Source organism: Tamandua tetradactyla, chromosome 8, assembly GCF_023851605.1.
Source record: "Tamandua tetradactyla isolate mTamTet1 chromosome 8, mTamTet1.pri, whole genome shotgun sequence".
NCBI classification, from domain to species: Eukaryota; Metazoa; Chordata; class Mammalia; order Pilosa; family Myrmecophagidae; genus Tamandua; species Tamandua tetradactyla.
The window spans coordinates 60,934,642-60,960,682 of NC_135334.1; the positions used below are offsets into that span (position 1 = coordinate 60,934,642).

At 37.3% G+C, this 26,041-nt stretch overlaps 1 protein-coding gene across 16 annotated transcripts in view; it reads left to right on the forward strand.

The window, feature by feature from the left end:
• The window catches only part of DLG2 (discs large MAGUK scaffold protein 2), a 2,206,106-nt gene that overhangs the window by 2,080,774 nt on the left and 99,291 nt on the right, over positions 1–26,041 (forward strand). Inside the window, exons 20-21 of one of the 16 annotated variants that reach the window (XR_013156682.1) lie at positions 2,626–2,703; positions 3,607–3,711. The exons of 14 other annotated variants lie outside the window; for them this stretch is intronic. The gene's annotated coding sequence lies outside the window, so the exon portion shown is untranslated. Of the gene's footprint in view, positions 1–2,625; positions 2,704–3,606; positions 3,712–26,041 lie in introns of those variants that run through there. One more of the 16 variants, XR_013156683.1, reaches the window with a different exon arrangement.

The following is a 26,041-nucleotide window of genomic DNA, read 5'->3' on the forward strand; positions in this document are numbered from 1 at the left end:
ATTGGTTTCTTTGATTTTAGAGATGATGAGAAATGTTAGTGGAGATGTTAAAGGCTTTTAGTACCTCTTACCAATCTTCTACTGTGATAAGGTTGTTTTTAGCTTCTAGCTGTACCCATCTAAGACTTCTGACTTCTTAGTAAAAACATTAAGTGCCTACAGATTTAGGTGGATGGATTTGGATGAGCTGCATTTTTCCTCTTGATTGTTATGTTGGGTCTTTTCAACCAACTATGAATTATGTGGTTCATAACAAAAAGGTTAAATCTGTAGATCCATTCTTTCCTTCCTTGGGAGGAAAGAACGTAAGGATGTTGACTTCCTCAAAACTCAAAGACGAGTTGACCAAAAACACGACTCCAAGAGAATTATATTAAAGAAAATACCTGTTCTCTAAAGTTTTGCTCTGGGACCATATTTGAAATTCAGTAGTAAACTTGTTAATGTTTGCCTGCGCTGGCTGAATGCTAAAGACACTTGAAATGAATGGTCTTTCTTATGGGTGAAGAAGCAGTTCGAAGCGTTGTTATTATTAATATAGTATACTGCTGAAGATAAATTGTTAGTGCATTTGGAGTTTTGGCATGAAAGCTTTCATCTCATAGTGCTGCCTTTTTTGTTTTTAATTTAGTTTAGTTTAATAAGTTCTTCAAGCAGTTTCTGCAAGCTTGAGCAAAGATATTCATGAATATATTTCTGCTAAGCCAGAATAATGAATTATTTATTTTGAAATCTGGCTTTATTTATAGCTATTGATACCAGTTTTACAGAAATGAAAACCTTTGGATCTTGTATCTGACTTTTCTGAGGTGACAATGTGATATGAACAGAAAATAGAAGGGAACACTTATTTGTGATATGTATAACTGATAAAAAATTACTGTTTAGAACATCATATATGGAAAATTATAAAGCAATCAGAAAAAGACAGCCCTCTAGAAAATGAGCAGAGGACTTAAAAAAAAAAAGACAACACAAATGTTTAACATGAAAAGATGCTTAAAATAACTCAATAAGACATCATTTCACATTCACCAAATTGACAAAAATTAAGAAGTTTAAGCACTTTCAACATTAGGATAGAATAAGGACCTATTGAAACTCTCACTCACTTGTGTCAATTGTAATAACCACTTTGAGCAACAATTCAGCATTATTTACTAAGTTGAAAATATGGCCTAGCAATTCATCTCTAAGGTGTGTACCTTAGGGAAATCTGTGTACATATGCAGAGGAAAACTATGCAAGGATTTTTACACCAATACAATTAATAAAATCTAAAAATAACCTAATGTTCACGAGCAATAGAATAAATATATAAATTGTGTTATATTCATACAGTGAATGTAACTGAAAGAGAATGAATAATTGCTACGTACATTGACATTGATGAACCTCAAAACATAATATGAGGTACAAGGAGCAAATCATAGAAAATACATGCAGTATGATTCCATGTCCATATATGTATTCCACATATTGTTTAGGTATACATATATATGTGATTGAACTATAAAGTTAGTTTGGGGATGACTGACCTCAAATTCAGGAGAATTACGTATGGAAAGGGAGTGATTCAGAGGGAATGCTTTCAAGAAAGGCACCCAGAAGGAGTCTAAGTTAAGGTTAGTATTCTTTGTTTACCTTGGTGGTTTATGTATAATAGTCATTTTCATTTTCTTTAAACCCTACAGAGATATTTGATGTGTTTTCTTGCGTATATGATATACTTCTCGCCTTCCCACCCCCCACGGTTTTATACACTAAAAAATAGATGGCAGAGCATGGTCCTAGACTGATGTATGATTAAAGAAAATAAAAACATGGAGGAAATGTAAAAATGCTTTTTAACATATGATCATATTATCTCAATTTTTTTTTCCTGTAAGTGGATGAGATTGAATTGTAAATAAATAAACAAAGTTGAAACAATACATGTCAAACTATTTGGGAAACCTGGCCAACAATATTACGTCTTTGCCTTCCTGAACATTTATTGTATTTCACACACTGTCTTCGTTTTTGCTCTTCCACATAATAATGTGCCCAGATTTACAGAGAAGCCTACTATGGCACAGACAGGTCAAGTGGCCACCTGGAAAAGTATCTCATGGTTGCATTGAGTTTTAGATTCAGTCTGTTTGATCCTAGGCTCAATTTTCTCCACTCCCCCTCAGCTCCCTCTCCTTGCTCTAACACTGTTTCCTGCAGGAAAGCAGTGTTGGAATTAAATAAATTAATTCAAGTCTTAGGACCAATGATGTACTTGTTGGACTTCTATCCACCCTCTTCCTGCTGTAACATTTCCACAAGAATAAGAAGCTCATATTTTTATGATGGTGCCATGCATTACAGGAACATACTGGCTACTCAGTATGAAGGCACATGCATTTGGCAAAGTATATGACAAAGCATGGGTCGAATCACTTATATATGCTGTAATGGTGAATAGATTTTCATATTAGATCATGTTAAATAAATGGCTGCAATGAAAAATGCTAGGAAGAATTTGTAAGAAAAATAAATGAACTTAGGATGCAGAAAGACTCGTTCATTTACAGAAATGATATTTGAAATCCAGAAACATGCAGTTTATTCATGTCCCCATCTGTGATTTATTCCCAGTGCAGCACATTAATCTCTCCAGTGCTTTTGCAAAAGTTGTGCTCCATTCTCATCTTTCTTGTGAGGAAAAGCGCACAGGTAAGCTCTTTGAGATTGGGAGTCTGATTCAGTAGGAGAAGGTCTGGCAAATGCAGATGGTTAGGGTCTCAGCAAAGGCAGGGACAGGCCTGATCTCAATAGGCAAATGGTACCTGAAGCTTGGGTAATCTGAAACAAAGATTCTGATCAGAGCAAATCATTTTCTCTATTTATGAGCTCCAGTGTCCAGTATTTTGCAACTGTGTTTCTCATACCTTGCTGATCATGCAAATTGCCCAGCTGCAATATGGGTAAAAAACAGTAACAACAAAAACAGAGAATATTTGGCTTATCAAATGACAGCATCATGCAATAGAGCCAGGGAGTCTATTTTTACAATTACCTTTGGTAAGTCAACTAACTCGGGGAACTATTGGCTCATCGATAATTCCCCAAACTCTCTGACACGGTATTTAAGACCTATCACAAAGTGGCCTCAATATGCCCCACTTTTGCCTGATTATGCCAGGCAGAGATCTGCCCTTCTTCCAACATAAGGCCACAGGACTTTGCATGCATTCCTTCAGTAAACATTTATTGAGCACCCACTTTGTGCTAGACTCTAAAGATAGAGTAGACGGCATCTTACTCTATCATTGCATACTCTCGTCCAGTTCAGGAACTAAGAAAGACTTCTAAAATAAGTAACAGTTCAACCTGGCTTATACTAAATGACAAAGCTAGTAAATACCTACAGTATATGCTTTTCTCAATGCCAGAACAGATATTGTTCATTGTTCACAGCATTCTTTCCACTGAGTCTGAAGTCAACTTCAGAATCCTTCCCGGTAGACACTATCACACAGTCTGCTTTAGCTCAGGAGACAGAGCCTGTTTGCAGTATTGCTATGGACTATTTTTGTGAAACCTGGTCTAATTGTCCTCCCTGCCCACCCCCCACAGATGACTGATATCACGCTCAGATAAGGTAGAAGATCCAGAGGGATGGGTCAGTAGGAAGTGATAAGCCCCAGGGAAGATACCCAGTCTGCACATCTGACTCTACTGGAAAACCGTGTGTATGTTAGATGAGAACATGAATGGCTTTTGATATCCACACTCTACCCTCTTCTCCTGGCTGCCTTGATAATCCATATATAGCTACTGCAGTAATTCATAGCATCATAACACATGTTCCAAAAATCTTGTTAACTTCAGACTCCCTAATTTTGCAATTGAATTTAATGCATTCAGGAATGAAAAGCTAAGTTTTAATATTAGAAAAGGAGATGTCAAAAATTCCCCAAGGAATACATTACAATCTTGTCACCAGAGTTTGAATCCACATATGTGCTATCTGTTTTCTCAGCATATAATAAAATAAAGAACATCGCTGGATTCATATAGACCTGGGTTTGATTCTTATTTATATACACCCATAGGAAGCTGTGTGAACACATCTATTTCTCTTCTTAAAAAGGGGTGTGTGTGACAATAACTTCTTGTGCGCTTGTTTTAAATGAGATATATATATATATGTATATATCATTTGTGTATATGTGTGTGTGTGTATATTTACATATATATAATACACATGATCTTCTTAAATGCTTTGATAACCATTCTTTTATATCCTCAGTTTCTGGCCCAGAATCTGGCACATTAGGGAAGCTCTTGATAAATGGCAGTTGTCATTACATTGCACTCCATGTACCTGTAATCAATTTATCTACCAATCTCAAGGATCCAGAACTCCAGCAAGACCTTGGTGAAAATCAAAGTGGATAGGAATGTGATATTTCCAAGCTCATAATTTTTACTAAAAAAAAACCTAAATTAAGACAAATGCCATAAGATGGGTTGGTTTAAACAATGGGAATTTATTGACCCATGGTTTTGAGGCTAAGAAAAGCCCCAAATTGAGATATCAGCAAGGTGATGTTTTCCCCCTGAAGACTATAGCATCTAAGGCTAGCTGCTGGGGATCCTTGGCTTTTCTGTCACATAGCAAGGTATTCTCCTTTCTCTTCTGGGTTCTGTTGACTGCCAGCTTCTTTCGATGGCTTTCTCTCTCCATGTCAGATTTTCATCCTGCTTATAAAGGACTCCAGTAATCTATATTGAAGCCCAACTTGATTTAATTGGGCCCCACCTTAATCGAAGTAACATCTTTAAGAAATTGCAAATTGTCCTATTTGTAGTGGACCCATACCCGTAAGAATGCGGACCAAGATCAAGAACATGTCCAAACTGGGGTACAAAATTCAATTTGCCATGCTGTGTCTGGTGCTTGAGAAATGAAACAGGCTCTTATTCTTAAGAAGCACAAAGTCTGAGGATGGGGGTGCACAATGTTGCAGTGTTAGGAATATGTGCCCAGGGTCCCATCTTGTCAAAAAAATGTTCACCTTCCTGTAAGGGACTGGGAGTAGGAATGGTAACATAGGTTTCAAAAACCCAAAATGTTTTGTGTGTCCTTTGAAACATTAGTAGGTGTTTAAAAAACAAAAAACAATTTAGAGAGAGTGAGCTGTTACTTTTCCAGTAAGAAGGAACAGCATGAGCAAAGACAAGAAGGTAGGAAATGGCTCAGTGCCATCAGAAATCTATCATGCAGGACCCTGTGGAGCATACGTGGAGCTTAGGTTGTGAGGGGTTAGGCAATGGGACAGTAGGTAAAACTGGCAAGTGAATAAGGCCAGATCACAGAGATATTTATGGTATGTGCCATGCTGAATTTGGACTTTACACTGTAGTCTGCAGTCACTGAAGGTTTTAATTTGATTGATTGTTCTGTTTTGTTTTTGAAGTAAGCAAGAGAAGTATTCAGATTAAATTTTAGAAAAATTCCTCTTGCCGAGTGTGGAGTATGGATTTGGAGATAATGAGACTGGAAAGAGGGAGACGGAGACTGTTGAGGCTATTGCAGTGCAGGCTAGAAATCATGAGGCCCTAAGCTAAGGCCCGCGCAGTGGGGCTGGAGAAGATGGGGCAGATATAAGCCAATTAAAGGAGGAAACACAAGATTGAAATGTGTGGCAGATTTAGGGCAGGTACAGACAAATCTATACACCTCAGTAGCGTCAAAGACACCACTGTATTAAACACATGCCATAAGTGATGTGTTTAATGATAGCCATGACTCATCAAAAAAGTTTTAATTATGTTTAATGTACTCTGTTTACTAAGGCAGGGAAGTACGACATCTATTTTAAAACGTATTCTATCTGAATAATTAACTTATATTTAATATTTGAATCCCCAGTGATTCTAACAAATGAGGTTTAATGTATGTAAGGATGTAACATTAAGTGAGTAACTAGTACTTGAGGGTCACTGTTGGTATATGGCCTCATTTCAGCCTCAGAATAACCCTGTTGGAAGAGTACTATTGGCTCCAAATGCAGATAAGCAAACCACAGTGCAGACAGAAGTAAATGTTGGAGGGTTACACAGTGGAAATGTTGGGGTCATTTTGACTCCAAAGCTCAGTCTCTTTCAACTATACTGTTAGCTGCCTGATCTCATTCAATGAACAGTCATCCACTAATAGAAAATGGGAGGCTATTATATATCATTAAAAACTCAGATATATACTTGAAGTTTGCCATCTCATCTTTGACTTTAAGATGTTGCTCAGGAATTTCTGAAATGCTTTTGATGAGAGTCAGTCCAAGATGAATATTTCTTCTCTGAAAAAAACAGCCAGAGATAACAGATAGCACATATGTGGAGTTGAAAAAATTATCACAATAACAGTTGATCTCATTTTCTTTCCCTTTTCAGAAATGCAGAATTAAACATGCACCATCTTGCCTATGAAAAACACATTCTCTAAAATAATTTTGAGATGTAAATGAATTCTTACTGTGGCGCAAATATCAAATCATTGTAGGAAACGTGGCACTTTAGACTCAAATAAGGAACATCAGACCTTGGCCCTCATCCTCATCAAACCCTTGTCCAACTTTGTGAGCCTGGGCAAGCAGAAAATGATAATACTTGCCTTTCTTAAAATGGTATAAAGATAAGCATGAGAAACTCCAGTGTTTTGGAAGGTCAAATATTCTGTACACGTGTAGTTTGTTTTAGTACCTCAATCTCTTAGATTGAAGTGGAAATTTTCAACTTATTCTTTCAATTTTCTTCAGCAAACATTCATAGAGCACATAATGTGTATCAGTAGAGGGAAACCTAGAGAAAAATTGGTCATGTTTCCTAACCTCAGAGAGCTCATGATCCCACTACTCATGATAACATGTGACATGTCCATAATGCTTTCATTTGTGTTATCTAATTTAACCTTATTTTTTCTAACAGATATTTATCTGTTCCTATTTTATTGAGAATGCTAGGCCTAAGAAGTAGCTGAAATAGGGCTAAACTGAAGTATTCTGACTCCCCAAACCCAAGTGTCTTTTAGTCATCATAGAATTGCCTCACTACCTTTAGAGAAAAAAGCTGTTTTCACAATGAGCTTCAATAAAAATCTGATTACAGTGAGGGATCTACGATACCAGCTAAGAGGTATGAGAGCTCAGAGAGGAAAACAACTAATTTAGATTAAGCCTGTTTTGAATGTATTTTCAGAAGAAGAAACATTTGAAATAGACATGAGAGATAATCAGAATAGATAGGAAAAGAGAGGTCATTCTAGACAGGAGAAAGAGCGTAAACAAAGTGTGCATTGGCAAGTATGGTGTGTTTGGGAAAAATGAACATAGTTCGATTAAAACATGGAAGTGGTGGTTTGTTTTTGTTGCTGTTGTTTTCCTTTTTAAGAAAGGTTGGGTCCCAGTGGAAAGGATGTAGAATTTCATGCCAAATAATTTGAGATTTATTCTGTAAATCATTTGAGCAAAGGAACGATATAATCATATCTATGATTTAGAAATTCCCGTAACTATAATGGAGAAAATAGATTATAGGAGGCTGAGATAGGAGGTTGAGTACCCAGTTTGGGGACTATTACAGTAATATAGGTAAGAATTTAAAAGGATCTGTATTAAGGCAGAGGCAATGGGATGGATAAGGAGGATTGAAGCAACATTCTTCATTAGATTCAGCCATAGTAGCTTGTTAGATTTAAAGGAAAGGGAGAGAGCAGTGATGAGCCTAAGCTCCCCACTGCCATTTACATTTGAGAAATCTGAGGGCCAAGAGAGAAGTGATTGTTTCCATAAATAACTAGATGTATTGTTTCTAAACTTTTCTTACTCCGATTCTTAGGGCGTTTTCTCTGTATTGAATATAAATCTCAAGTGCTTCAATCTAAAGCAATATAGCCTATAATTTTATTTGCTTTGTATCAGTTGAATGTTCTTTGTGAATGTTGTAGACTTAGACAAGATCATATGCCAGCAATAGCTATGTAAGTTGCAGAGTGCTATAAAAAAATGGCTTCTTTGAAGATTTACTGTATTAAACAGACTAGATTAGAATAGGCTATGATGTGGTAATTTAACAAAGTCCCTGAATTGACTATCACAACAAAAGTTTATTTCTTACCCATGGTACATATCAAATGGGACTTGTTGTGACTCTGCCTCATGCTGTCCTCAGTACTCTGGGTGATGGAGGTGCCGCAGTCTTGTAGCTGCAAGGACCTCATTAGGACAGTCATGGCAAGAGAGGAGAGAAGATTGCAAGAGAGGAGAGAAGATTGCATACTGACACATTCACTGGTAGCGCATTGACCAGCACAGGTCACAAGCCTTCCCTAACTCCGAGGAGCCTGGGAAATACAGGGAAATATGTGGTTATTTGGAGAACCATGAAAGTACCTATCATAGTATTTCCTGTCAGGACTTAAGCAAGCCTTAGGGTCTTATTTTGTTATTTTGTTGTTGTCGTTATTTACCATTTCAACCCTTTAATTACTGTTCTCCTTATCTATGTTTATTTTTGCTTAATATGTATAGCCCATTTTGTTTAAAACACTCATTCTTAATGTAGTTTTATTGAGATATATTATATATTCACATACCATATAGTCATCCAAATTGTACAATCAGTGGCTCACAGTATCATCATATAGCTGTGCATTCATCATCACAATCAATTTTTGAACATTTTTATCACCCCAAAAGAAAACTAAAAATAAGAATAAAAGTAAAAAAGAACACCCAAAACATCCCGTACCTCCCTCCCCATATTATTTATTTATTTATTGTATTTCTTTCTTACTCATCTGTCCTATACTGAATAAAGGGAGCATCAGACAAGACACAGGGTTTTCACAATCACATGGCCATACCTTAAAAGCTTATAGTTATTCAATCATCTTCAAGAATCAAGACTATTGGATTACAGTTCAACAGTTTCTGTTATTTACCTCCAGCTACTCCAGTAGCTCCAAAACTGAAAAGGGATATCGATATCCTGCATGAGAATGACTTCCAGAATGACCTCACGACTCTTTGAAATCTTGTGGCCACTGAAACTTTATTTTGTTTCCTTTCTCTTCCCCCTTTTGGTTAAGAAGTCTTTCTCAATCCCATGATGCCAGGGCCAGGCTCATCCTTAGGAGTCATGTCCCATGTTTCCAGGAAGACTTGCACCCCTAGGAGTCATGTCCCACATGGGAGGGATGGCAGTGAGTTTTGCTGAGTTGGCTTAGAGAGAGAAGTGACATCTGAGCAACAAAAGATGTTTTGGGGGTGACTCTTAGGCATAATCATAAGGAAGTTTAGCTTCTCCTTTGGAGGAATAAGTTTCATAAGGACAAGCCCCAAGATCAAGGGCCTGGCCCATCAAATTGACAGTCCACAATGACTGAGAATGTCAAGTCTTCCCCAGGTAGGGAAGTTTAATATTTCTACCTTTTTCCCTAGTCCCTTGGGGGACTTTGTAAATACTTTTTCATCTTCTGCCCAGATTACTCTGGGATGTATTGGGGCATCCCACCAACCTGTAAAAACCACCAAGATCTCACCCCCTATTCAAGGATCCATGTAATTGTGGTGTTCTAATAAGATGACCATACAAGTTAGAATAATGTATATATATTAGTAGTATATAATGTACTACCAAAAATATAAATTTTGTACAAAACATCTCTTCCTTTGGTCTCATACAGAAGTTTAAGTTTTAAAATACAGTCAGTATGATCCTTTACCCTTTAGTCTGATTTACCTTAATGCTGCCCATATCTTCATTCATATCTCTAGTTGAGGTTTGATCACTTTTTCAGTGTTTTTAACATTGCTGTGTAGGGTAATGCTGACTTTCATAGTTACAGAACTTTAACTCTGAGCCTCAGTGTCACACAAATACCCAAAGTGCCAGGGAATGATCAAATTATACACAAAGAGCTCAGTATCTCAGAATTTAGAAATAACCATTTACAACTCTAGAATAGATGTGGCTATTGTAGGAGCTTACAATCTAGAAAATTTATTATAGGCCTTGTTTTAGTTTGTAAAAGCTGCTGGAATGCAATATACCAGAAATGGAACAGCTTTTCAAAAAGAGAATTTATTAAGTTGCAAGTTTACAGTTCTAAGGATATGAAAATGTCCAGATTAAGGCAAGGCTATAAAAATGTCCAAACTAAGGCATCCAGTAAAAGATACCTTGGTTCAAGAAGGCTGATGATGTTTCTCTGTCAGCTAGAAAGGCCCATGGTGACGTCTGCTAGCTTTCTCTTGGCTTTTTCATTGGCTTCCCTGGTGGCATTTTTCTTCTCCATCTCCAAAAGTCTCTGGTTATGTGGGCTCTGTTGGCACTTTCCCAAGTGGTTCCTTCTTATAGAGCTCTGGTAAACAACCCTGCCTTGAATGGGTGGAGACAAATCTCCATGGAAACCATCTAATTAAAAGTTACCACCCATGATTGGGTGGGTCATATCTCCATGGAAACTATGAAAAAGATACTACCCAGCAATATTGAATAAGGATTAAGGAACTTGGCTTTTCTGAGGTACACAACAGATTTGAACTGGCACAGGCCTTCACTTGATAACATATACTCTCAAATTCAATTCTCAAAGTTTACACATTATAAGTTAGTCCATATTAATGAGGCATAATAATATTTAGTTTTTTATCTGTGACTTATTTTATTCACCATACTGTCCTCAAGGTTAATATGCCTCATTGCATGCCTCACAACTTCATTCCTTCTGGCAGCTGCTCAATAGTCCATTGTATGTATATACCAGTTACCCCTTCCATTCCTCATCATTGTACCCTTAGACCACCTCTAACCATTACAAAACCAAACACTCCTTTCATAAACACCAGTGTGCAAATGTCCACTCATGTCAGCTCTCAGTTCCTCCAGGTGTACATCTAACATGGGGTTACAGGATCATACAGCCATTCCACTCCTCGTTTCCTGTGGAGCCATGCCTTCACCACCACAACCTATATGCCTTCACTACCGCAACCTATACGAGAACATATCCATTTCTTCCACAGAGAATCCCATATCTCTTGCCTGTTTATTGACATTTAGCTTTGGCATGTTGCCTTTGTTCCATTCAGTGGAAGTATCTTATAATGTTACTGTTAATTATAGACTCTAGTTTACATTGACCATATTTTCCACCATATACCATCCTATTTTGATACTTTGCAATGTTTACAATCATTTGTTTAACCTCATGCAAAAGCATTCTTATGCTTATAAATTTAACAATCATCATTGTCCACTGTAGGTATCGCTAAGGTAAACCATCCCAGTCCTTATCCTCTGTCTTTCTTTCTGGTTTCATATATTCCTCCAGCCCTCCTCCCTCCACCATATTCACACTTGGTTCAGTATACTTAACAATATTGTGCTACCATCAGATAGTATTGTGTTATCAATTTCTGAATCTTTACAGTCATATTGAACATTCTGTACTCCTTCAGCATCAAATGCCCAATTTCTACCCTCTTTCTATTTCCTGATAAACTGCATTTTTAACTTTGTCAAAAAGTGTTCATATTAGTGAGACCACAGTATTTGTCCTTTTGTTTCTGACTAATTTGACTCATTATAATGTCCTCAAAGTCCATCCATGTTGTTATAGGCTCTTCATTCTGTCTTGCAGCTGCATAATACTCTATCATGTGTATGTACCACAGTTTGTTCAGCCACTCATCTGTTGATGAACATTTGGGCCATTTCCGTCTCTTGGTAATCATGAATAATGTCACTGTAAGCACTGGTGTGAAATGTCTGTTTATGTCCTTGCCTTCAGTTCCTCTGACTATATACCTACTAGTGGGATTGCTGGATCATATGGCAAGTCTATATTTAGCTTTCTGAGGACTGCCAAACTGCCTTCCAGAGCAGTTGCACCATTCTACATTCCTACCAACTGTGAGTAAATGTACCTCTTTCTCCACACCCTCTCCAGCACTTGTAGTTTCTGGGTTTTATTATTATTATTATTATTATTATTTTATTTTTTTCACATGGGCAGGCACTGGGAACCAAACCCAGGTCTCCAGCATCTGGTTTTTTGATAATGGAAATTCTAGTAGGTGTGAGATTGAAGTGGGAAGAAACTCCAAACACCACTCTAGAAAGTGCTAGAGCCTCTGAGAAGTGCACAAGCTTTTAATTGCTGGCAGGCTCAGAGGACTTCTGTCCAAAGTCTGACCCCTGAATATCCTTTGTCTCCAGATTATATGGGAAAGCAAGCAGGGCAGGAGTTACTATGGGAATGGACAGGGACAGTGTTATAAGCTCTGGCCTGTACCTGATTTCTTTTGTCTGGAATGCAGGTGGGCCTGGGCATGCCTGGCAGACACAGCAGACATTTTGTTTCACTACCTCTTTCAGATAGCATGTTTTTTACAAATTCCTGAGAGTACACAAATTTATGAAGCCATTTCAGTAAGGTAATACAGCAATAATACTGAGGTCATTCTTGTGAACTACCTCAAGATGCTATCTCATTGTGGTTTTGATTTGCATTTCCCTAACAGTCAGTGAGGTTGACCATCTTTTCATACATTTTTGAGCCATTTGTATTTTCTCTTTGGAAAAATGTCTGTCCATGTCTTTTGTCCATTTTTTAATTGTTTGTGTTTTTGTTGTTGAGTTGTAGAATTTCTTTATATATTCTAGATATTAAACCCTTATCTGATATATGGTTTCCAAATATTGATTCCCATTGTATAAGCTGCCTTTTTTACTTTCCTGACAAAGTCCTTTGATGCACCAAAGTGTTTAATTTTTATGAGACTGATTCATCTATTTCTTTTTTCATTGCTCGCCCTTTGGGTGTAAGGTCTAGGAAACCACCTCCTACCACAAAATCCTTTAAGATATTTCCCTACATTTACTATATAAAGTACTCTTAATAAGAAACTATTCGGTGCCAAATGTAGAAAAGAAGTTATTTTATTCTGTTTTCCTGTCAAATTATACCTCTATTTTATGGTTTACTTTCAAGCAATGTGGGCAAAGGACCTAGAGAGTTTTCTATTTTTAATCTTATAGTTAAGAATCTTTGCACTTTTACAACTTCATGCCTGCTAGTACTGGATTTTCACTTAATTTCTGTGGATCATGTCTCTCTGCTGATTATCAGTTCTAATTCACTATCTCCTATTTAAAACAGCAAATTTAATATAGAAAATGGGAGAATATTATAAATAAACTGGCTATTGACAGCCAGCCAGTGAGAGAAGAAAACTATAAACAGAATGTTTAAATCCCCAAAGCATGATAGTAATAGCAGCTACTTTCTGGAATGGCTATTATATGTTAGGTACTTTACAGAGATTATTTCATGTAATCTTGAAAACACTCTTGGCAAATAGGTGTAACTCATTCTTTGCTAGAAATGAAGGTGTCAGGATTTGAAATCATGTTGTTGTTATTCTAAAACCTAATTTACTAGGGTCAAGGGAAGGGCTCCTCAGGGCACTGCTGTGTTAATCACATTTTTTGTTCATAACTCTGGCATTACTTCCTGATAATAGTAGTGAACATGGGTTAGGGAGGCATTACAGGGCAGCAGTTAAAAGCTCCTGCTTTAGAGACAGACTGCCAGGGTTGGAGTCCTGGTTCTTCTGTTTCCTAGGTATGAGACCTTGAGCAAGTTGCTTTTACAGCCTCTCTGTACCTCAGTTTCCTCTTGGAAAATTGTAACTGATAATAGTATCTGCCCTATAGAGCTGTAGTGTAGATTAAATAGTGCTACAAGTAAAGCATTTAGAATAGTACATTGCCCTCAGGTAAATATCAGCTACTAATTTGGAGTTTAACCATGTACCTGGAAGATACAGGTGAAAGGGAGGAAAGAACTAATATTTTTAAAGAATATAATATGCCAATATTTTATAAAAATGATTATTTCATTTAATCCTCAAAACAACCCCATCAAATAGGTTATTCTTATTCAACAACCCTATCAAATAGAAAAGCAAACCAGGACACAGAGAAGCAAAATAATTTACACCAACCACCCAGCCGGTAAATGACAAAACCAGGAATCCACCCCAGGTCTGTCTATAGTGCAACAGAAAGAAAATACTGACCTATATTTAATGTTCCTTTTGTAACAGAACATAGAGATATTTCCTTTAAATTGGTAAGCATAATGGTCATAGAATTAAACTTAAGTTTAATCAATGTACATACTAAGAGGCTGGCAGAGCCCTTTTATTTATTTCGCTTTATTTTTTTGCCTCCTGACCTTCTGAGTTCCTGCCTCAGAGAATGCCACTGTCTCAGTCTTGACAATGCTGAAGGGCCTGCATCCACCCTCAGGTGTCCTGAAACACCTGTTCTGGTCTGTTCTACCTGAGCTGAGCACCTGCAGACTGCCTTTGGCTGAATGATATACCCACCATTGAACTCTTTATTTCTTGGAGAGCCATCTTTGGTTTCACTAGGGAGAGATTGGCCTTAATTTGCCACAGTTTCTTTTTTTACATCTTGACATTTTCTCTTTTCTTTTTTCTCTTGCCTTTTCTTAGATACTGTCAGATTTCCAAAACTCTGTCTCCATAGTAGAAACTGTACCATGGTCCTGAGCTGCATTATTCTGTTGAGTTTCCACGTTTTAAATGTTTATTTTTTTCTGTTGATAGCAGTATTCAAAACTTCAGAATTTTAAAAACATAACTAGTCATAAATGCTTACAAATTCTGTTTTGGCAGGGAGGGTCACCATTTTCACCTGCAAAATTCATTGGAAAAATTGTGCCCAGATAATTTTTAAATCAGAGAAATATCTAAATGTTATTCATGTATTGTTTCTTATTTTCAATCCAATTTCTATTTCTCAGTCTTAAATCCCAGTTCCATATCACAAAATACAAAATACAAAATGAAGAGGGGCATTTCTTCATTCTATTCTATAGGGTGATATAGAGGCTAGTTCATTCTATTCTATAGGGTGATACCAAATAACCAATTGGGATGCAGGGAGAGAAAAATCACAAGAAGTGCAAGTATGTGGTTATAAGTAGGTAGATTAAGTCTATGACCATAGACTGAAGCTGGAAAAGCTATACAGTGTCTGTTTGTAAACAGACCAAAAGTAGTAGAGTGGATTACGGGTTGTTCTGAAGGTACCTCCCTTGGCCTTTGGTGATGAGTTGTTGGTTATACCCTTTACAATGTCTCCATTCTGTTGAGAAACCAGATTCAATCACTATTGTGTCAAAAACGTGTTTCAACATTTTATCATCATTTAAAAGTCTTTCTTGTTTTCTTCATGGTAGTAGTAGAAGAACCCTGTATTTCCATATAATATTTTGTGGTTATTAAGCACCTTCATCATAATGTTGTTATTTTATCTGAGGTGGGTAGGTCAGACAGTAGTAATGTGTCCACTTTACAAATAAAAATTTTGAAGCTCTGAAGCAGTTACATGACTTGCTTCTCATTTCATTCCTGAAAAATAGAAGAACCACTTCACTATAAGCTAGTTGAATCATGTCTTATTCATATTTTACTTCTTACAGCACCCAGTTGTGTGTCCAGTGCCTACAGCTGCTTGAATAAAGGGAATCAAAGGTTGTAACTGGATGTTTGCCTGATACTGACTTTGATGCTGTAACCTGCCCTATGTGCTCTCATTCTCAGTCCTGTGACTTTCCATCAGCAGTTAGTCTAAGGAAGGACACGTTCTCTGGGATGGTTCACCTTGAGGACTGTCTCATTCTGCAACTTCATTTCCATGCAGCGCATCCCTCAAAACTCATCTTTCCTCGTGTGAGTTTCATTTCTATCATCTATAAGTTTCACTTCCATTTGTGTCTGAGATCAATCTATTTTGTATGGTACTCTCATATTCCTCACACAAGCTTCATTTCACTGAAAACATTTAATGGCTCCTCTTCAACTGAATAATCTTCCAGTATATTACCTGAACTTTGGCCAACTTCAGTAACTCTTTGCATTTTCAGAATTACTCCTTAGGTCTTAAAGTATTCGTTTAGGATTAAGACTCTTCTGATTGAATGCATTAGGTTTAGAGTGGCCCGTCACTCATGCTAGCAGTGTTGTTATATGGAACTAGGTTAGCTTACCAAATCCTTTACTAGTCTTATATATGACATAGAACACATTTATTCTGAAAGCAATGTATATGCAATTCTGCAATTAGATATCCATTCATAGGTTTCTACCCACAGCGAATTTTTTTGTTGTTTTTTAAGAATAACAGTGTCCTTAGAACTGTGTTAGGTGCTGAGAATAAAAAATGAGTAAGAGGTTCATCCATCAGAGACCTTTGTTAACTCTTTTGACTCTAACCCATCTCCTAACACTCAGACAAGTGGCTCAGTACAGAAGACTGTGAGAAGGAACAGTTTTGTGTTTTATGTTTCTCAGAAGCACATGCAAGTGACTTAATGCCAACCTTCACAAGTAATTCAAAACATCATTATCAAACACAGAAAAATAAGCCTGACTTTTCACTAGAAACACTTTCTGGCACTAAGAACCAATTGTGGAAGGAAATAAAAATTGTCTTCATATTTCAAAGGAGCCTGACCAGCAAGCCAGACTGTTATTTTTTCAACTAAATTAAGAAGTAGATGTGTCAAAACATTTGTGACACCGCAAACATATTTTGGTTGAATTTCGTATTTGCACTCTCATCCTTTTTCCTTTAGTATATAAAATGTTCATTCATCCCTTCATTAATAAAAACATGAATTGAATGCAATACATATTTTGTTAGTTGCTGCAAAAGCATGATCAGAGGTATATGGTTCTTGTTCTCAAGAAATTTACTGTCCAGAAGCAGAACTATGACTTGTCTTAGAAATCTCTACAACAAACTCAATCAGTTGGCTAATTTAAGACCTGTTTTAATTTTTTATATTCTTTAACATTTGGTGGGTGCAAGTTACTTTAGGAAGAAACCACTCCAAAACTTTCCACTTTATGGATAAAGAAAGCTAGGATCAGAATGGTTGCCGGATTACTGTCAGGCCTCAGGGATTAGAGGCGGAGGTGGGTCTAGAATCTAACTCCCAGACTGGTAATTGGCTTTCTCCCCCCCACCCCCCGCCCCCCGTGCCTCACTGCCCCTCCTAAAGGTGTAAACTGGAAGTAGGGTGAATGGCATTACCAAACCTGCCCTCCTTTGAAAGGAGGCTTTGAAAATAAATCTATGCTTGATGAGCATGAATGGCACAGGACAGACCTACACTGTCTGACATGGTTAAAAAAGGATTTTTTCCATGCGGGAGACCTGGGTTTGATTCCCAGACCATGTACCGCCACCACCCTCTTCCCCCAAAATGGTGATTTCTGACTTTTTTCTTTTGATACTTAGCATTCAGAGGACATTACTTGTCTTATGCCAAATAGAGGTTCAACAAATGGTAGTTGAATAATAGTATATTTCATCCTTATTGAATTGGTATACATTTGCTGAAATGAAATTCTCAAATAAGAGATTATGCAGATTAGCTTCTGCACTATTTGTCTCATCCATTTGCATTGGAATGGAAAGAGCTGTGGGCATCCCTCTTTGTCCTGTGAGAACTTTGAGGCAGGGCCTATGTCTTATTACAGCAGCACACCAAGTACTATATCTGAAAATTTGCACATGGATTGAGTTAAGAGGAATCTTTTTTGGCTATCCAATCCCCATCACTGCATCGGAAGAGACTGGGGTGAGACTAAGTAATAGTCTGATCAATTCAGTATGGCCGATCTTGGAATCCAAGCACAATTATCCAACACAGTAAGCTGTGTGTTACCAGGGTGAAGAGTCCAAAGAATCTCAAATCTATTCACATCAAAATGGGAAGCAGAACAAAAGATGGGGAGTTTAGTATGTAATATTCCCTAAATCCAGTTTCACTTATTGTTCTTTTAGATATTTTATGCAGTGTCAGTAGCCTTAGGCAAGACCATGCTGGGAGCAACAAAACAAGCTGATTCCAAAGAAGTAGTAGTTGTTTCCTTAATGTTCTTTTGGTTCTGATTGAGGGAGTCTTACTTGTTTTCACTGAGACCTATTCCAGATTCAGCCCTTCAGATATTCCACATAGGCCCTGATTATTTAATCATTTTCTATTTTTTTGTTTGTTTTTGTTCTGTTTCTTGTCCATTTGAACTGTAGGCAAGGCTTGCTGGGGAAAAACAAAACTCTCAGAATCACACTTATTTTCACCTGTGGTAATAGATCAAGTTAGCACTATCTGATAAACCCTTTAAATTTAAGGTAGCTCGTATCTTTTTGCAATGTGTAATTTTTTATCTGAAATATTATTTCCTCCAAGCATTTATCTGGGGGTGATTTGTCATCATAAAATAAATCATCTTGCTTATAGAATAGTTACTAAACTCCCAGAACTCTGTTCTTATTCTCTAATCTGGGCCTTTCCAACTGGGGAAGAATCTTCTTCTCTTTAAGGCAGTTGTTTCCCACTGAATTGTCACAGTACATTGGTTTATGCTCTTTTGTTTGGAAGTGATTAAAGGAAAAAAACACTAGTTTAAGGAAAAAGGGAGACCATATGTTTCATGGACTGGACAGAAGGACAGAATTACAGTTATGCCTCAGAAACCTGAACCAGATATGGAGGGCCATCGAAAATCACTCAACCTTCCATCTCTGTTTCCTTTCAGTTTTGAGGTTGATTTCTCTACTATAGAAAGGTCTCTCTACACAAAAAGGTCTCTCTCTGAATTAAGGAAACTGACTCTCAAGCTCCTAAGTTTTGCACCTTAAGCTTTCTGCCACAAGAGAAAGGTTACCTGCTGCTTACTCTAACTTCATATATGGAAAGAAAAGAAGCAAAGGAAGGTGGGAGAGAAGGAGTAAGAGAAGCAAATTTGTAAAATGAACATTTTTTCCAGCTTTAAAAGTCTGCTTTCACTTTACACATGCTTATAATACTTTTATAAATAACCAAATAAAAGCATGCACGTAATTGGCTTTGTTTATCCCCTCCATTATTTTTTTTAGTCAAACTCTGGGTAAGGCCATAGGAATATGGCATGCTCCTTAAGGTCATACGTTATACTAGTTTTGCCAGAAACAAAATTGCCACAACTATATGACCTAAGGCATGGACCATATCAAAAAGAGGTAGTTTTACAAACATCAAATAATGAATGAGTAAATAGAGAAGAAATATGATACAATTACATCAGCATCTGGAAGTGGATTCATTTTCAGACATGAAATTAATGTGTAGAACACATATGACATTTTGTTCTCCAACATATCAACTGTCATAAAGTTCAGATGTCTTACATTAAGAATTATGCTTATCATAGCACATTATTTCAGTTGACTGATCGTGAAGAAAGTATGATGATTTGTTTGGTGGAGGGGAGTGGAAGTTTCTTCCCACCAGACTAGAGTTGAGACAGGGAAAGGAGCCCACTGCCATGTAAGTCACAGAAAAATCAAAACTCTCACTAGGTAATAGGACAGAAAACATGATGGGGAAAGCAAAGATTTGGCTGTCAAATAGGTCTCATCAAATACCCAACTTACCACTAGCTACTTATCAGAAACATTCTATGTATGATTTGGATCCTTGAGATTTTGTTTTATGACCCAGCATATGGGTCATTTCTGTCAGTTCTGGATTAGTTTTGATTGGTTGATTCTTCTCTTTATTATGGGTCATACTTTCCTATTTCTTCGCATGTTTGATAATCCTTGACTGGATGCCATTCATTGTGAATTTTCCTTTGTTGGGTGCTGGATAATTTTGTGGTCTTATAAATATTCTTGAACTCTGTTCTGGGTTACAGTTAAATTATTTGCAAATTGTTTGATCCTTTGGGGTCCTGCTTTTAAGGTTTGTTAGATAGGACTAGTACAGCATTTAGTTTAGGGCTAATTTTGCCTCACTACTGAGTCAGAGCCTTTCTGAGTACATTGCCCCATGCCCTGTGAATTGTAAGGTTTTCCAGTTTGGCTGGTGAAAAACAGCACTGTACCCAGCCCTTTGTAAGTGCCAAGCACCAATCCCTCTAATCCTCTTAACTGGGTCTTTCCTTAATCTCTGGTTGTTTCTTCATGCACGAATCCAATGAGGAACAAAGCTAAAATCCAAACCAGGTCTACCCATGTGAGAAGCTTATGTTCTTTCCACTTTGCTATACTGTTTCTAAGAACTGTCATAAAGTGAATTGTGTTTCACAAGGGACTAAACCACATATAATTAGTTATCTTTACCAAGGGACAGACATTCATCTATTTTCCATTCACATGCCCCAACCTGAATTATATTTATCCCTGAATTATATTTATGCTAAATGTGTAATTATATCTCTCTGCTGGTGAACTAAATATTAAGATACTGGTAGCTGTATCTCTTGCATTAGTGGTAATGTGAGCACTTATGTGCCTTTCTAATGATGCTGAGATGCCTAACATCTGAATCAAATGGAGGCTGTAGTTACTACTTTGGAATTGTTCTTTTGCCTTCATTTTGATGGGGTAAATCATGTTACATGATTTTGATCATAAATAGTTCTGAAAAATGTGATGATATATTTTATATCCCTGGAGTAAATAAACAAAAAAAAACTATTAATTGGGTTAGACTAATTGAGTTAGTTGGGAGCAAGAAGTAAAAGTGTATACCATTTCCAAATAATAGGAAGCTATTGAAGAACTAGGGCCATATGAGACACTTAATCTGGCAGAGTAAGTCTAATGAACCAGAAAGCCCTGTTGATACTATAAAATAATGCAAAGCAGGGAGGGGTATAGTTTTTTTTTCTTTAATCAGAAGAATCTTGTTCAATTCCTTAGTGTAATTGCCGTTGAATATTTGAGTGGCTATATTGCAGATGAGGAAATGGCCTTTCTCTCTACAAGTAAAATTAGAATTAAGTTGTTAGTTCAAAGTAAGAAAGGACCCTTGTATTCAATTATGAGACACACCCATGAAAGAGCTGAATTGCTTCACTGAAAAAGGGAGCTGCCTTTCCATCTCTGCAGGGACTCCAGCAGAAGCTGCATGGCTGGCCATCAGGCATGGGAGACGGCATTCCTTTAGTAGTTGGATGTGGGATGGGAGTTCTCAAAAGACCCTTTGATTTTGAGTGACCTTACAACCTCAGTACATATGTAGCTTTTGGGGGTTCTGAGTTGGGTGTACAGATGTCTTGATTAAAGGAGATAAGTATGATATCTGTCTGTATCAATTTACTTTCTCCTTGGGAGCTCCTGGGTCTTATCTCTGGTGAGATATTTGAGCCTATTTTCTAGCCTTGAGACTTTCCATCAATATCTATCCCTTCTCTTCTCAAAATTCTTGAGTTACACAGATCCTCGGCTATGTCTCCTGTCACTGGTTCATACTCCTGATCTTTCTACCTGTATATTAACTACTCATATTCCCCAGTTTCTATTTGTCATATACACCTCCCAAGGAAGTTGTCTATAATAGATAATTTTAAGATGGGGTTCCAGCTTCTCATAAATTAAGCAAAAATACACAAGAAAATACAACTTACTTATCATGTAGTAACTTGGAGTGAGGTATTTTAAATGGTTTTTTTTTTTAATATGAGCAGGCACCAGGAATCAAACCCAGGTCTCTAGCATAGCAGGCAGGAACTTTGCCTCCTGAGTCACCGTGGCCGGCCCTAAATGCATTTTTAACATTAAAAAAAATGTGCTTATTATAGAAAAGCAGTAAAATATAGAAAAATATAAAGATGAAGATAAAACTAACTCACAATTCTACCACTAAAAAGAATTATTGTTCTTTTGATACATAGAATCATACCATATAGTGGTATGATTTAGTGAGTTCTGCTTTCTCCTTTTATTTACTTACTGCTACATATTGTGATCATTTCTCTTAATTATTAAAATATACATCGAAAATACGATTTTTAAGTTGGCACTTGATACCAATAAAAGATAAACAAGAAATTTGAACATATTAGCATCAACATATCAGACAATCCTATTAGAAGACATTGCCCATAAAATCCAGCTCTTGTCCCTTACTGGTCTCATTTAACACCCTTCTGATTACAAGCAGCTTCCCACTCAGACATTCCTGAAGGAAGAGAATGCAACGAATAGCTTCCATCCACTCATCAGTAATGCTTCTCACTACATATACTACACCACAATTCTGGCTTTTTAAAGCAGCATGCACATTTCTCTTCTGCCTAGCATTATTTTACATTTGCATGATCCATTTTTTAATTTTCTCTTCACAAATTCCCTGTGAGTAGGTAGAGTGGCAGGTGCAATCCGTTTCAAATATGGGGAAAAGGAGGTTCAGAAAGGTCTGTATTGTTTAAGGTTGCCCTTTTTTTCTTTTCTGCATGAGCAGGTAGGTACCAGGAATTGAACCCAGGCCTCCAGCATGGCAGGCAAGACCTCTGCCACTGAGCCACCACGACCTGCCCTAAAGTTGCCTTCTTACACTGCTAGAGAATCATTGCAGAAGGGGGTTTGAAAGTTCATAGATGGATGAGGTGGAACTCAGACCAAATACTTTCGCTTCCAAATCCCAATAATCTAAAGATATTACCCTGTGACCTCTTGCAAGATATCTTGGTTTCATTACTATTTCTTGACACAATTATTCGGATTAAATAAAATACTTGAATAAATAAAAAACAAGTTGGTAAAAAAGCAAAAACAACACCTTTAATTAAATGTAACAACTAAGCTAGTTTGTTAAATGTAACAACTGAGCTAGGTTCCTCCACTCCTTATCCCCATTACTATTTATCTATTGGTAGAAGATGCTCAGAATAAAATGATTTAAAAAAATGTTTCTAAACCATTCAGAAAAGTATTTAACAAGAACATGTGTTTTCTTAGTATTCTAAAATTAGCAATAAGCAGTAATAATAGCAAAGATATCCCTTCACATTTGGGTAGACATTTGCAGTTTACAGAGCACTTAAACTCATCACAGCCACACTGAGAATTAGGAGTATTTCTTATCCGCGGTTTGTAGGTTAATAATCATAATGGGTCTGAAACTTTTACTTGTGTCTTGGGTGTAACTTCTCATGCTCCCCAGTGGATTCTTGCAATCCGCTGCGAGCTGGGGAGAGAGCAGGGTGAACAGTAGGATGCTAGACTGATGGACCCAGGTCCAGTATGCTTGACAGTTTCAGGTGTTTAGGATAAAAGTAGCACGTGGATATTAAACAGTTAACATGTCCCAGACACTGTGCTGAGCCCTTGAACAAAAGACTATATGAAGTGACTAGCCGTGGATTTAACTTCTTTTTTATAGACAGGGAAAGATAAGCTCAGCTCATCGCCTGCTTTCATGGGGGAGTGTGGCTTTCACAGTCTAGTTCTTACTTAACATGTCTCCATGAATCTATTCCCACTGAGCTGTTCCCCTTAAACAGATGCCCTGCTCTTCTGCAGCTTGGAGAGTTTTTTCAGACTAATTTTTCCAGATTACTTTCTTGACTCATTTGGCCTAGTCCCTCCAAACTGCCCCCTCCTTAGCAGAAGCCCTCTATTTACCCTGTTTTGTCAAGCCTCTCTAGGCAATGTTTTCCTCTTTATTGGGTGATATGCCCTCTATTCTTTCAAAATCCCCTTTCACCCCTCTTTCACTGCCTGACTCATGAGAATGAAGGGAAGTGTCCTTGGGTCGACCCTTTTTGCCCATATATTGCATCATATGATGGAAGAACTGTTATATAATAGTCATTAGTTTGCATCCAGATCAGCATCTCAACCAGAACTTCTTGTGCCCCACTTCAGTCTTTCTGAGCTTCCATTTCCTCATCTGTATAATGAGATAAGAATGTTGAAGGGATAAAGTTATATAATATATATATAAAGGGCCTGACATGTAGCAAAAACTCAATAGGGAGCCATCATTGTTTATATTTTTATTCTGATTCCTAATCAGTACTCTTTCCATTTTTATGTGCTGCTCCACCCATCACATACCCCCTGACATAAGATTTCTTACAGAAGAATATCAGAAAGAGCTAGCATCATGCTTGATAACAGCCTTCAAGTACTGGTGTAAGAATTTACATGAATGTTATTCTTTAAATAAATTAAATTCAGAACAAAAACCAGGGAGTTTAAATATTTCAACAGCAATAGCAAGCTTAAAGCTTTTTTTTTTCACTTAAAGCGTAATTTTAAAAAAAAGAATTTATAAATAAATTTTCAGAAATACTGCTGTTCAAAGAAAGGCCCTTGTTTGGGGCCTTTAAGTGAATCTGATGTTAATACTTGAAACTAGGATATTGTGAAATCCAACATTAATTCTTTAGTGGCAATGGCAAGTAATTTAATTGTTGGTTTGATTTTTTTCATAAATAAATGTTGGAAACATGAAAAGTAAATGATGATAAAGCAGGGCCTCTACTTAAACCTCTTAAGTCTTCTGATAGGGCAACATTATAGATAGACCAACAGAGAATCAATTACAGATCAGAGATGCATATAATATTTTACAACAAATGTCTTCTCCATGATCTCTTCTGAACTCATTACAACCCCAGGAGGGAAGCAGGAGAGAGGTCATTATTCAGTGACCATATCTCAGCCTTGGCTCCTTGAACTTCTGAGTCATCTATCACCACTGACCATTATCTCTTCCTAAAGTTTTCTCCTCCCTCATATTCTGTAACATTTCCCTCTCGTCGACTTCATACCTCTGCCCCCTCTCTTATTCATATCTGCTTGACTGGCTTTTCTTCTGTCTTCCTCTAACATGTTGCTATTCTCTTGGGTTTCAGCTTTTTTTCTTGCTTTACTCTCAATGGGCAACCTCACACACTGAATGGCTTCTACTAACTTATATTTCTACATTGTCGAGTAGCTCTAGCCCAAATCTCTCCCGAGTTTCCAATATCCATCCTGCTTCTCACAAGATACATTTATTTCTATGTCCCACGGGTACCTCATGCATACCCTTTGCAAATCTCTTCCAGTCAAGTCTCCATATCTCCTTATCCAGGTAAACACTGCCACCATCCATCCATTGGCCAACCTGAAACCTCAAAACCATCCCTGATTTCTCTCTTCTCTCTCCATCTTTATCCAGTTATTTGTAAAATCCTGTTGATTCTACCTCCTTAATAGCTCTCAAACCTCCATACCCACTGCTACTACTTTAGTTCAAGATAACTCTTCACATATCTTGCCTCTTTCCCACAACAGCATCCTAACAATTCTCCCTGCTTTTCTTCCCTGCCTCCTACCAAGGCTACAGTCAGAATTACCTTTAAAAATGCTAATCTGGCCATGTCCTACTCTTGATTTACATATATTTAGGACAAGGCACACAAAGTCCTCTCTAATCCAGTCCTTACTGATTCTATTCAATTCTTACCATTCTCAACTCCACTGCATGTACAACCCTTATCGAGCAGATCTAGCTGGAATGAATTTCCTACAGTGCCTACACTTGCAGAGCTATCTCGGGTCTTCATGCTTTGGAATGCAACCCATTCTGCCTGAAACTCCCTTTTCTTCTCTGGATTTATCACAGTCTGCACTGACAGACTGTGTTCTGGCTCTTAAAAAGAGCCTCTCAATACTTGTACTTTTTTTTTTTTTGCATGGGCAGGCATTGAGAATCGAACTCTGGTCTTCAGCATGACAGGTGAGAACTCTGCCAGATGAGCTACCTTGGCCTGACAACACCTTGTGCTTTTAACACAAGTTGTTGAATTATAATCATCTGCTTTTCTCTCTTCTCCAGTAGACTCTGCCTTACTTGTCTTACTGTGATCAGCACCTGAACTCTAACAGGGAGTACTTAGCACACAGAAGGCGCTTAATAGTGATTGAATGAAATAAATTTATAGTTAAAAAAAACAAGGCACAAGCAAAGCCAAAATTTTCCTATCAGTATGTGATGGATGTAAAACCAGGACCCCACTCTTCCAGCTCTTTTTCCAGTGTTCTTTTCTCTGTTACTGTCTCTGAAAACAAGCAGCTTCAGACAGAAGGTAGAAGAGGACTTGTGTAAAAATTTTAACTTTCAATTCATGGGGCC